The sequence below is a fragment of the Geotrypetes seraphini genome, chromosome 4, assembly GCF_902459505.1.
Source record: "Geotrypetes seraphini chromosome 4, aGeoSer1.1, whole genome shotgun sequence".
Taxonomy (NCBI): domain Eukaryota; kingdom Metazoa; phylum Chordata; class Amphibia; order Gymnophiona; family Dermophiidae; genus Geotrypetes; species Geotrypetes seraphini.
In genome coordinates this window covers 121829017-121842751 of record NC_047087.1, presented here as the reverse complement: position 1 = coordinate 121842751, position 13735 = coordinate 121829017, and positions in this window count along the sequence as shown.

The window sequence follows — 13735 nt, the reverse complement described above, 5'->3', positions numbered from 1 at the left end:
CTGCCCCGAATGTTCTCCACTTCGGGGGTCGTGAGTGTCAAATTCAACACCTCGGTTTTATCCAAATTAATTCGGAACCCAGAGATTTTTCCATATAGCTCAAAGAGCTGCATAAAATGCGGAAAGGAGACATCCGGCTTCCTCACATAGAGTAAAATATCATCCGCGAATAGCGCTACCCGGTGTTCAACCCCATTCAGCTCAAAACCACTCAGGTTCGGATGATTCCGAATACTCAACGCCAATGGTTCTATAGACAGGGCAAATAGGAGAGGTGAAAGCGGACAGCCCTGTCTGGTCCCTCGACAAATGGGAAAAAAATCAGTATAAGATTGATTAACATGTAGACAAGCCCGCGGGTCGGTATAAAGGGCTCTGGTCCAACCAATAAATGTCTGGCCCAGTCCCATACGATCCTTCACGTCCCATAGAAATTCCCAGAGTACCCTATCAAAGGCCTTGTCCGCATCTACGGACATCAAGACCAACTTATCTACCCGTTGGCCTGCTCCCCAAAGCAGATTCAGAGTCCTCCTAATATTATCACTCACTTGCCTACGTTGTATAAATCCCGCTTGATCCTGATGAATTATAGACGGCAAAATTTTCCCCAAACGCAAAGCCAGTGCCTTTGCCAATATTTTTGCATCTAAATTCAAGAGTGATATAGGGCGATAAGCCCCGCAGGTCGAGGGGTCCCTTCCTGGTTTTAAAAGTATAGTAATCCCCGCCTCCCCCATAGTAGGCGGCAAGAGGGCACCTTGTGGTACTCCATTCGCCACTCTCGCCAATAATGGTCCTAGCTGTCCTGAGAATTGTTTATAGAAACATCCAGTGTATCCATCTAATCCCGGTGATTTCCCCGTTTTCAACTGCTTAATCACTCTCAAAATTTCCGCCTCCCTTACCGGTTCTTGTAAGTAAGCTTGATCTGATTCAGATAATCTCGGCAAGGGAAGGGAATCAAGAAAATTAGCCCGAACATCCCGATTTACTGCCTCTGGGGCGCTATATAGTTTAGAATAAAATGTTAAGAATTCCTTCCTAATCTCTGAGTCCGTCACCTTTACATCACCCCTCTGAACCCCCCGTATCTTTGTTATTGTTGCTCTATTCTGCTTAATTTTAATATATCGAGCCAAGCGAGCCCCTGCTTTATTACTAAGTTCATAAGTCTGAATACGGAACCTGGCTCGCAGTCTGTCCGTCTCCTCAACCTGGTGTTGATATAATTCATCTCTCACCCTCTGCAATCGATTCCAAACCTGCGTCTCCCTAGTGTCCTGATGTAACCTCTCCAACACTATCAACCTCTGGCGTAAGTATAAAAATCTCTGGGTTCTGTTCCTTTTGTATCTAGCCCCCCATTTAATAAGTTCTCCACGAACCACTGCTTTTAAAGCATCCCATAGTACTGCATCGCTTACTTCCCCATTGTCATTTTGTTCTAAATATTCAGTGATTGTGCGTTCCACTGCTGCTGTCACCTCCACTGAACCCAGGAGCGACTCATTAAGCCTCCAGTATTTACGCCCTCTTGCTTCCAACACCCCAGTGCAGGCTACCCAGACAGGGGCGTGATCAGAAACATGCATTGGTTCTATTTCAGCCCGCGCAACCCCTCCCATCTGATTTCTATGAATCCACAATCCATCAAGTCTAGTATAAGTATTTTGTGCATGAGAGTAAAATGTGTACGTTTTCTGAGTACCATGAAGTAAGCGCCAACAATCCACTAATCCCAGTGATTGCATTAAATTGCCTAACGCCTTTACAGGATTGTTTAGAGACCTACGCCCCCCTCCCGAATGATCCAAGACTGGGTCCGGAGGAACGTTAAAATCACCCCCCAAGTAAACCACCCCTCTGACAAATGATCTCAGTTCAGTCTGAAGGCCCTTGAAATAGGTAACTTGAGCAGAACAGGGGCCATATATATTGATAATTGTCAGCTGTCGACCCTGTAAACTTCCCTGCAGGCCCAGGCATCGCCCTTCCTTGTCTCTAAATATGTGTTCCACTTGGAATCCCACCCCTTTTCGCACCAAGATAGCCAATCCTCCCGCTCGTTTGGTAGCCCTCGCACTCTGATGTGTCCAGATCAAATCATATTGTGGTCTTTGGAGTAGGCCCACATCCCGGGGTCTCAAATGAGTCTCCTGTAGCAGACATATATCCCATTTCATACGAGTCAATTCCCTAAACACCAGGCTCCGTTTACCAGGACTATTAAGTCCATTAACATTCCAGGATCCAATGACAATCTCCGGCTCCCCATCTCCCTCTTTCCGCCAGGTCTGCTCTCTCCTATGAATCAGTCCCCTCCCTCCCCCCCCCCCCCCCCTCCTAATAGCCGATCCCTCCATTTTGGAATCAGCCATATGAGAAATGTACGTCCTATCCAAGAGGCTCATCGTGATTGCATTCCCTATCTCTATATTCACTCCACCTCCCCATGCATTCTTTCCACTCTCTCCCCTCCCTCCAATATTCAACAAGAACCCCCCATGCTTCCGTCCCACCTATAGAACTATGAAAAGACATCTCTAATTACCATGCAGGTTCCCCATACTGTGAACATTTATAGCTACCCTCTGGGAGAAAATAACCCAATATTGAACAGTGGAGGCAATAGCTAACTCCCATCAGCTATGTCCAGAAAAATCCACTTAAAAGCAGTATGCTCCCCTCTCCGTCCCACTCCCCAATCCCCCCCATTAGAGTCTCAGACATCTTATAGAGAAGAGGAGAGCTACTAAAGCATTCAACCCTGCCATTAACACACTGCCCCGATCCACCCTCCCATGGCATAATATGGATTCCACCTCTGTACCATTAAGCACTCTCTCCCAGGCAATCTGCACCTTCCAATCCTTCATATCATCTTCACCTCCTCTCCTGCACGGCCGCACCATTCATCCATCATCCAACTTCCAATCAGTTCTATCAGTAAAGCAAAAACATTAAGTAAGGAAAAGTTCAATTCACTCTCTCAATAATATGTAACTTAGAGCTTCATGCAGCCCTCCTCCCGGGTCGCCCCTTTTCTATCAACAAGCTCCCCTATATGGAATAACCCAGCAGAGCCGCAACTACAGTATTCAACATCCCACAACCCCCTGTAATATAGGAACTAAGTCAGAACAGTCAATTCCAGTATCTGGTGATCATTTCAAGTCCCAGAGGTTGATGGCTGTGGACTCTCAGCTTGAATTTCCACTGGTCTGGTGCCTGGATCTTCCTCCTCTCCTGTAGAACCCCTTTCGCCTTTGTCCTCCGCCATTCTACAGCCCAAGTCCTTCAATGCAAGCCATGCGTCAGCTGAGGAATCCACTCTGCGATGCTTCCCGTTTACCGTGATTAACAATCCAAAAGGGAATAGCCAGCGGTAACGATAGCCCTCCGTTCTCATAAATTGAGTCACCTCTTTAAAAGCACGGCGTTTTTGGAGGGTCACTGCCGCTAGATCCTGATAGACCCCCACCACCACTCCTTTCCATATAAAATTAGGGTGGCGCCGGGCTGCTTGTAGAATCCGTTCCTTAATCGGGAAATCACCAAAGCATGCAATGATGTCTCTATTGCCCGTGCCTCTGGCTGAACCCAGGCTCCTATGAGCGCGTTGTAAAACCATAGGGCTCACGTCTTCCCGCTCTTCTTCCCGTAGCAAATCTGTGCAAAAGTCATTAACCACTGTCCTCGCGTCTTTGTATTGTTCTGTGTCCGGAATTCCTTTAAATCTTAGATTGTGGCGTCTCGAGCGGTTTTCTAAATCCTCCACTTGACTCCGCAGTTCTTCTAGCTGGGACACCGCCACGTGCAGCTCCGATGAGCAGGCCTGCACCGTGGGCTCCACCTGGTTCAAGCGCCCCTCCGTAGCTGATACTCGGGTGCCTAACTCGCTCACCTCCGATCTTATTTCTGCCAGGGCCACTCGTACATCTGAGCGGAGCCCCACCATCTCCTCCTTAAGTTCTCTGAACCATCGTTCCAAGTTCCCTTCCATCAGTTTGTCTCCCATTTCTGCACCGGCTTGTTGCGGCCCAATTTGTTTAGGCCCAGATTGATGCGCCATGTTGGCTGAGGATGTTGGGGACTCCAGAGCATGCGATCTCGTTTTCACGCTCCCCGTTCCCGAGTATTGAAACTTTGCCAGCTTTTTTCTACTCGCCATCCATTCACGAGTGTAATTCACCGACCACTACCCTTTCGCTGCTCTATAGAGATAGTTTATTATGCCGTCAATATCGAGCCCCTCCGGAGCCCGAGAATTAGCCAGCCATGCTTCCCGGTGACGTCACTCCCAACTACCTTATTCTTGATGTTACTTTTGTGCTCTGTAAGTCGTGTAGTGAATTTTCTGGATGTCTGCCCCACATAGATTAAATTACAGGGGCATTTTATAATATATACTACACCGCAAGATTTACAGTCAGACGTATGTCTTAGGATGTACTCTTTCTTATCTTTAGGATTACAAAACTTATTGGTACACATCATAAGACCACACATCTGACACGTCCCACAGGCTCTGTGACCCATCCATACTGTATCACACCTATCTTCAGCACTGGGAAGCATAGAGGGGCACAGGATTTCTTTCAAATTTCTAGTTCTCCGAAAAGCTATCCTCAAATCGTAAGCTTTAAAAGTGCCAGAAGTTTGCAAAATCGCCCAATGTCTTTTTAGCGAGCGCACCATACGGTGGCACTGGCTAGAGTACGTTACAACACAAGTCATGACCTGCTCCCCTGATTTCTGTATATTCAGGCCCTTCGGAGCAAACAGAGCCTCCCTATCACAATACAGTGCTCTTTTATAAGCTGAAGACACAACTTTAAAAGGGTAGCCCCGAGCCAAAAATCTTTGTTTAAGGACATCAGCCTGACGTTTGAAATCTGTTTTCGAGGAACAAATCCTACGCATACGTAAAAACTGGGAATAAGGTAGTTGGGGCTCCTTTAGCGAGACATTGCATCGATAAAGACCGTGATTTTGGATCTTTACGGGCTTTAATTTTGGAGATGGTTGTTCCGGGTAGGGGAGGGGGGGACTTTAGGAGATATTTGGCTCAAAGAGAACAGCGTTGGATTAATAGGCTGGATACATTGTGGCCAATGGGCCTTAATAGATCGTTTGAATGGCAACATTTTTATTAGAGTATATTTTGATGAATGAACTGTGACGTGGGTGCTTGGTGTTACGTTATGACGTCACGAGTACGCTATAAAACTGCTGTTGCTGCCATCTTGATTCGGTTTGAAAATCTGTGATCGAGTGAATTGATGTGAGTGTTAGTTTACTGTTATTTGTTTTGGTGGGTTTTGGAAGTGTGAATGCTCTAATTCTTTTTCTGATTTTCTAGTGAGCCTGTGATTTTGAATGTCCCGGTGGCCCTGACGCAGCGGATGTTAAAAATTCCCGCGAAACGTGGCCGCGTCGGCAAATAGACACTGGTGACTGAACATGTTATAAAGACGAGTCAAGTTCTGAGATAAGTCTTTTTGGTCTCACATTTTTTCAAATCCTGGCTACTACATATGCATGATATCCCTTTAAAGTTGAAAGGGTTTTAGCTTTATTAAATTGCTTTAAAAAATTTTTTCAAAAAAATATTTAACTACTGGCCAATGATTGGAGCAGGAGCTGTATAAACTACGCGGATCTTCTCAGTTTGTGATTCACTGCTGTGCGTAGGCTCCGATTCTGAGGCCAGAGCCCTTCAAGTTTGTTGGGCCTCTAATACTGATATGTATTGTCCAGTATGAGCAGTATTATATACTATTTTTATGATTACGTTATATGCTGCTGGGGTAACTAGTTTTAGGTTGTACACTAGTTTTAGTTTATATGTATATATGCCCATATTTAGTACATGGTTTTGTTTTCCTAATTGCATGTGTAAATAACATTTATTTTGGTGTAACTTATGAGTCTGTGTCAAGGCTATTTTTTTGTTGAACTGACATTAAAGGTAAGTAACGTCATCATTTTGGAGGCATTATGGGTTAGAATGAAATTGGTGTCCCTATCTTCTTTCTGAGTCTTTTTATGCTAATAGTCTTTTGAATAGGGGAACTGGAATGTCCTCCAACTGTGCCCCCCAATCCCAGCATCTCCCCTTCCCTTCTCTACCATCCCACAGTCCAGCATCACCCCCTTAAGTGTCAAGCATCTCTCTCCTTCCCGAACTCTCACCCCCCCCCCCCCCCCCCGGTTCTAGCATTTCTGTCCTTCCTTTGACCTCTCCTTTCACCCACAAGGTGTCCCAACATCTTACATCCCTTCCATCATGCTTCAATGAGCATTACAGAAGATGCATTGTGGCCCGTGTATGCTCAAGACATAATGCCGACCAATTGCAATGCATCTTCTGTAATGCTCATAATAGCATAGTTGCACCAGGAGGTAAGAAGCTAAATACTTGGTGGTAGAGGAAGGAAAGGAAATTATTATTATTATTTTTTATTTTTTTTTGGTGCCATGATAATGTATGCTCCCTCTGTTTCAACACCTGTGTTTCTGAGAAGCTTGCAAGCATAACATTTTGTTTATTACATTACATTCATGCTTATATATCACTACACTAATACCATAAAGTTTAAAGCAGTTTACAATTAAAAAGAGACCAAGACAATTACTTGGGAAATACAAAAACTTAGCCACATTGAATTAATTTCCAGTACAATAGGTGTGACATTCTAGACAAGTGAGTTGAATCTCAATGGCTGCATGCCATATGCAGAAGGAGGAGTCCACTCTGGATTTTTTTCTGTGACTCTCCTGTACTTCACTAGGAGCTATAGCTCCACCTGCAGTTTTTCCCTTCTGCACGTGTGCCTGAAGGACTGTTTAAACAAAGAAACATAGAAAGATGACGGCAGAAAAGGGCTATAGCCCATCAAGTCTGCCCACTCTACTATCCCACCCTATTAAGTCAGAGTGCTGCTTGACCCACATAGAGATCCCACGTGGATGTCCCATTTATTCTTAAAGTCGAGCACGCTAGTGGCCTTGATCACCTGCACCGGTAGTTTGTTCCAGTGATCCACCACCCTTTCTGTAAAGAAATACTTCCTGGTGTCACCACCAAATCTCCCTCCTCTGAGTTTGAGCGGGTGCCTTCTTGTGACTGAAGGTCCCTTAGGAAAGAATATGTCGTTTTCCACCTCGACACGACCTGTGACGTACTTAAATGTCTCAATCATGTCACCCCTCTCCCTGTGCTCCTCTAGAGAGTAGAGCTGCAACTTGCCTAGTCTTTCCTCGTATGAGAGACCCTTGAGTCCGGAGACCATCCTAGTGGCCATTCGCTGGACTGACTCAGCTCGAAGTACATCTTTACGGTAATGTGGCCTCCAGAATTGCACACAGTACTCCAGATGAGGTCTCACCATGGTTCTGTACAGTGGCATTATGACTTCAGGTTTACGGCTGACGAAGCTTCTATTGATACATCCTATCATTCGCCTTGCCTTGGATGAGGCCTTCTCTACTTGTTTGGCAGCCTTCATGTCTGCACTGATGATTACACCCAAGTCCTGTTCTTCTGAGGTCGTAGCTAGTGTTTCTCCATTCAAGGTGTATGTTCTGCATGGATTTCTGCTGCCGAGATGCATCACCTTACACTTCTTTGCGTTGAAGCCCAGCTTTGCGTTGAAGCCCAGCTCTTTGCGTTGAAGCCCAGCTGTTTCTGTTTTGCTCTCTCCTTTTTCTTATTTTATTCAGTGTTTTCATCCACTTGGGATTTCTTTGTGCTCAGAGAAATTCTTAAGCTCTGTCTGCGTTGAGAACACAGAGGCTTCAGTCTGCAGCTGACAGGCTGATCCCAGTGGGTGCCTGTTAGCCAGCCTGCATTGATTTCTTAGGAGCTCAGGGGCCATCCCCACATTTTTCCACCTGCTGCCGAACAGAGGTTCAAATGTAGGCTTTTAGACATACCTAGGAGACTCGATGGTATCTCGCAGAGTACTGGCAGCATTTTTATGCCTCCGCCCTTTCCTGAGTGCACCCGTCGGTCCGTAAGGGTGGAAGTACGGTCAGGTACTGTGCCTGACTGGCAGCCATAAGATCAGCATCAAAGAGGCATTCCCAGCATGAGGCAGCAATTCTCTGATGTCAGCTGCTTTAAGAGGGCTGAGGCAGGCTATAACACCCTTCCAGCATAGGTCACAGTGAGTAAGGCTATCACAGCCTATGAGGTGGATCGAGGGGAGGTGTCTGAATTTGGAAGTTTCGATGGTTTCTGTTTCCCCCAATTTTTTTTTTTTTTCCCAAAAGCTCCCTGCAATTCCAAAACTGCAATTTTTGCATCAAAACTTGTTGGGATGGATTCTTTGGGCTCTCTCCTATTGTGAATTATTGCCAGGATTGCACAAATTTAGTGCTTCGTGAGCGTCCTTGCGCCACGTGGCACAGCTGGGAGGGGCAGCAGCTCATAGCTTAGCCTCTCCATTGACTGAGCAGGAGACAAAATGTGTGACTAGTCCATTGGGGCAGCCTTCTCTCTGTTCAGGGCTCAGCAGGGCTTATGGTTCTGCATGACAGGACACAGACCTTTCGCAGCTCAAGAAACGTAAAGTGCAGTCATCAAAGGGTGACTACCCCAGGGTACAGAGGTTTTCCCAAATTTCAATAAATATCTGGAATGCGTTTCAGAGCAGTAAACAACAAACAGACTGCAGACAATGTACAAGATGCAGGCGTTGTTTATTAGTAAATGCAGTAACATATACAACCTTATAGCCAACCAAGGGACCCGACACGGTCCGTATTTCGGATGACACGCCTTCCTCAGGGGTCCTAATGAATTTAAGCATAAATACTTAAGATAATGTGTGAACATAAAAAGGTGAAGCAAGCAAATGGTAATGTGACAAAGGTGATAATGTCATACAAGAACATATTAAAAAGAAAAAGTAAAAATATACAAATAATATCGGGTGTCTCTAAGTGTGATTGAAATATATAATGATATAGTGCAAAAGGATGCAAAGATTTTTAATGGCTAGAATATCACTGAATGAAAAACTAGAAATGAAGTGACACGTGTAAAATGAAAAGCAATTAATATCAACATAGGGATATGTGACAGACGGAAGAAACAAATCACAAATATAAGAAAAGAAAAGGGAACCAGAAGCTCACTGTGGAGTAACCTTTTTTACCATTGTGTAAGACTTGCTTGACCCCATTTGATCGTGATTGGCGTGTGGTAAGTAAAGTTTTCCTTCCTATACAATATTTTAGATCCACGATGATTTATTTTACCTTGTTCATTTATTATTTATGCTTATCATTGTCACAAGAGTATAGCTGGTTTTAATTCATATCTCATGTGCATTACTCTCCCCCCCCCCCTTTTTTAAATATATGGTATTTTTATGTCTGAATGGTATGTTTGAGTACATAATCTAATCTTCAGTTCTAATACTGTTAGGCTTATTTAATTGCTCTTAGCTATTGTTAGAGAGTATTTAGGCCACCTTTGAGAACACTAGCTCTGTGCATTTAGTCATCACTCTGTTAATCGTCTTTTCTTATAATTCTGTGGTCACCACCCACTCACATTGAACCCATGGTATATCAATCTAAATGTCCATGGCATGCAACAGGTCTAAGGTTTAGCAAACATTTTATGACTTTTTTATATGCTGTTTTAATATTATTTCTTACATTGTTTTTAATATAGTTTCTTCTTATTGTTGTTTAATATTGTTGTTTAACATTGTTTTCTAATAAAGTCTTTTAATAATTTTTTGTTATTAACATACAATAATGCATTTTAATATTTTAACATTCATATATTACATTTTAGTTTGGGTTTTATTAACTGTTAGGCGTTAAAATGCACTTTCACCAGTATATTTGGATCATCTGTTATTTTAAGTTGTATTCATAACATTGATTACAACCTTTTAAGAAGTGCACATTATGAAGATTTATACTATATTGTCTTTTGTATCCTATGTTATACAAATTCCAGTATGAGACAGCCACTGTACATATTAAATATTCTTAACCTGTTCAGTTCTGTTCTTAATGTTTTAGGACCAATGCTTTTATTGACTCCATGCCTTATCATTTTTATTTTCATCAGTTTGTTATCTTTTACGCAGTTTGCTTTATACCTTAACCTTTTCAGGACCAAGGGACATATTTGTCCCATAACTTTAAAATCCTATAAATTTTGATTGGGATAGTCTACAGTTCTAAATTTGATATGTACGGATTCCATATGATACTGCCTTTATGTAAACAAACTGGTTCCGACATTCATTCATTAGCGTCGTTGCCAGATTGACGAGAAGATTCACTTGCCACACTGTCCATAAGCCAGAAGTGTGATTTTTTAAAAAAAAAATAATGATATTTCACAAAAAAAATCAATTTTTTGGCATCTGCAAGCCCTTTTTACCATAAAAATGTCATCAAAACCACAAAAAGTGGCCTACGATCCTTATGGTCCTGAAAGGGTTAACCACCATGGTATGTTTTTTCAGTTTTTTGTTACCTATATGCTGGTTTCCTATTCGCACACTCACTGCCCCTTTTCCATTATGCAGTATCACTTCCGGCTATTAAGATTTGGTTTATTTTTATTGTTGGTCTGCTCCATTTCTCGTTTCACCACCACTTCTGGTTCCCTTTTCTTTTCTTATATTTGTGATTTGTTTCTTCCGTCTGTCACGTATCCCTATGTTGATATTAATTGCTTTTCATTTGACACGTGTCACTTCATTTCTAGTTTTTCATTCAGTGATATTCTAGCCATTAAAAATCTTTGCATCCTTTTGCACTATATCATTATGTATTTCATTCACACTTAGAGACACCCGATATTATTTGTATATTTTTACTTTTTCTTTTTAATATGTTCTTGTATGACATTATCACCTTTGTCACATTACCATTTGATTGCTTCACCTTTTTATGTTCACACATTATCTTAAGTATTTATGCTTAAATTCATTAGGACCCCTGAGGAAGGCGTGTCATCCGAAACACGGACCGTGTCGGGTCCCTTGGTTGGCTATAAGGTTGTATATGTTACTGCATTTACTAATAAACAACGCCTGCATCTTGTACATTGTCTGCAGTCTGTTTGTTGTTTTCTGGTTGCTGTTGTTTACTGCAGACTACGTTGGATTTTCTTTCTCCCTTTTATGCGTTTCAGAGCAGCCATTCTTCTTTTGTGTGTTCCCACTCCGCCGGGGACTTATTTTTGGCTGGCATTACTTCTTGGGGCACAGCCTCTTCACAGTCAACTGCTGTTCAGTCCCAGCCTGGGGATGATATTGACCAGCTTGTGGACCCCTTGTTTTCTGGCACTGCGCTTCCTGTTACTGGGAATTTGGTGATGTATGCCGAATCTTCAGATCCCTCAGCAGACTTAGAACCTGGGGATGATCCCACGGTTCTACACTACTTCAAATCTGTGGCTTTGCCTACTTTCATCTCAGAGTCTATGCAGGAGTTGAACATAGTCACTAGCCGGCTCTGTCTACTTTTTCTTCATGGCTATGTGGTGTGCAGTCGCAGTCTGCTGCTTTTCCCTGGCATCCTGATATGAGCATTCTATCTTGGAGCAATGGGTCTCTCCAGAAGGTGCTCTTGAGGTTACAAGAGCCATGTCTCGTTTGTATGCTATGTACAGGAGTGCCAACAACTTCTTGGTCAGTCTACAGTGGACTCTTTGGTGGCGCAGGTGACTAAGCGCACCTCCCTTCCCAGTGAGGGTGGTGTGGTGCTTAAGGACATGTAGGACCACCAGGTGGATGTGGTCCTCAGGTGCCTATTTGAGGCACCGGCTTGGAGCATAGAGGCTGCTCAGGCAGTGTCCTTTGTCACACGAGCTTGTCTGTCCCAGCTAAGTTCTCTGCTGAGTGAAGCTGTAGAGCCCCCTCCTAAGCTTCTTTTGGCTAGAGTAGATTATGTTGACGCCCTGACTGACCTTATGCAGGTCCTGGGTAGTCTGTCGGCATCTTTGATAACTGCTTTCAGAATGCTCTGGAGACAGTGGCCAATATCCACTTCTATGGCTACTCTTGGTAGGCTTCCTTTTGAGAGACATTTGTTATTTGGCAAGGGCTTGAATGATCTCATCTATTCTGTAGTGGATTGTCACCCTCTGACTCTGCCTGAGAGCAGACCCAAAATATCTAGAGGTTCTGGTCACTCATTTTGTGGTTCCAGGCGTTATCGCCCATATTCAAGCTACACATCTCAGAGATTTTCTCAGAGATACAGGCAGAGGTTCTCAGGCTCCTGGCGTAGCCAGTCCGCCTCCTGTTCAGCTCTCTGCTCAAGAAAAAAAAAGGCACTCTGCCACCAAGCTGAGGGAGGTCTTTCTATATTTCGGAGGCAGACTCTCATCTCATCTGATCAGTGGATTCTGGGCATTATGTGGTACAGCTATGACCTTGACTATGCCTAACCTCTGAGAGAATGGTTTGTGGACTCTCCCATGGAGCGCCCAAACAAGGCGGGAAAATTGTGCACCCTTGTGCAAAGATTGTTGGCTATTCAGGCCATGGAACTGGTGCTGCCCAAAGTCTCAGGTTCAGGCAGTTACTCCCATGTTCTTTCTCATACCACAGGATGATTCAGACAATTGGAATCTAATCCTGGATCTTTCGCACGTAAATGCAGCACTCAAAGTTCCGTGTTTTCGCATGGCATCAGTGGTCTGTCATAGTAGTGGTGGCCCTGGGAAAGTTCCTTGCTTCTCTGACTATCACAGAGGCTTCCTTCCATATTCTGATACTGGCATTTGCTCTGGTTTCATGTTTTGAGAAGTTTTCAGCTCTATCTTTTGGCCTGTCTATGAAGCCTTGTGCCTTCTCCAAGGTGATAGTGGTCATGCCAGATCACTGGAGGAAGATGGGTCTGTAGGTGCACCCGTTCTTGAATGTTTGGCTGTTCAGAGCCCCCTCGCTGGCCGAGGGTCAGCACATGGTGGATCTGTTGGTCCAGATCCTAAAAGGTCTGAATTGCAGTATGCTTTACAGGAAAAGCACTTTGACCTGACTCAGTCCCTGAAATATCTAGGAGTCTTGTTCGACATGGCAGCTGGCCAAGTTTATCTCCCAGAGGCATGCAGACAGAAGCTGTTCTCTTAAGATTCTTGCTTTTTGGGATATGCAGTTGCTTTTTGGGATATGCAGCTACATCTGCTTGAGTCTCTCTCCAAGTCCTAGGGTCCATGGAGGCCTCCATGGATGTGGTCTCTTGGGCAAGGGCTCTTATTCATCCTTTGCAGCATGTGTTGCTCTCTCGCTGAGCTCCACAAACGGCAATGTTGCAAGCAGCTCTTCGTTGAACTCTGGAGCCCCGGGCCATCTTGGATTGGTAGTTCCTTCCGCAGTTCCTCTTCAATGGCATGCAGCTGCAGATTGGGTCTTGGGTGGTTGTGACAGATTCCATGGCATTCAGAGTCATAGGATGCCTTCTCTAAGGCAATGGTCAATCAACTGCTTGGAGTTGCAGGTCATTCGCTTGGCTGTGGTGAAATTGCAAACATCTCTTGAAGGCCTAGTGGTCCTTTTGCAGCATTGTGGCAGCAGTGGCATTTGTCACTAGAATGCAAGGGTGCTTCTCTGGCTAAAGAAGCCTGCCTGCTCTTTCTCTGGGCAATGCGTCATCTCCAGGGCCTTTCAGCAACACATGTGGCAGGAATCACCAATGTTCAAGCAGACTTCCTCGGCAAACAGTAATTGGATCCGGGAGGGTGGGT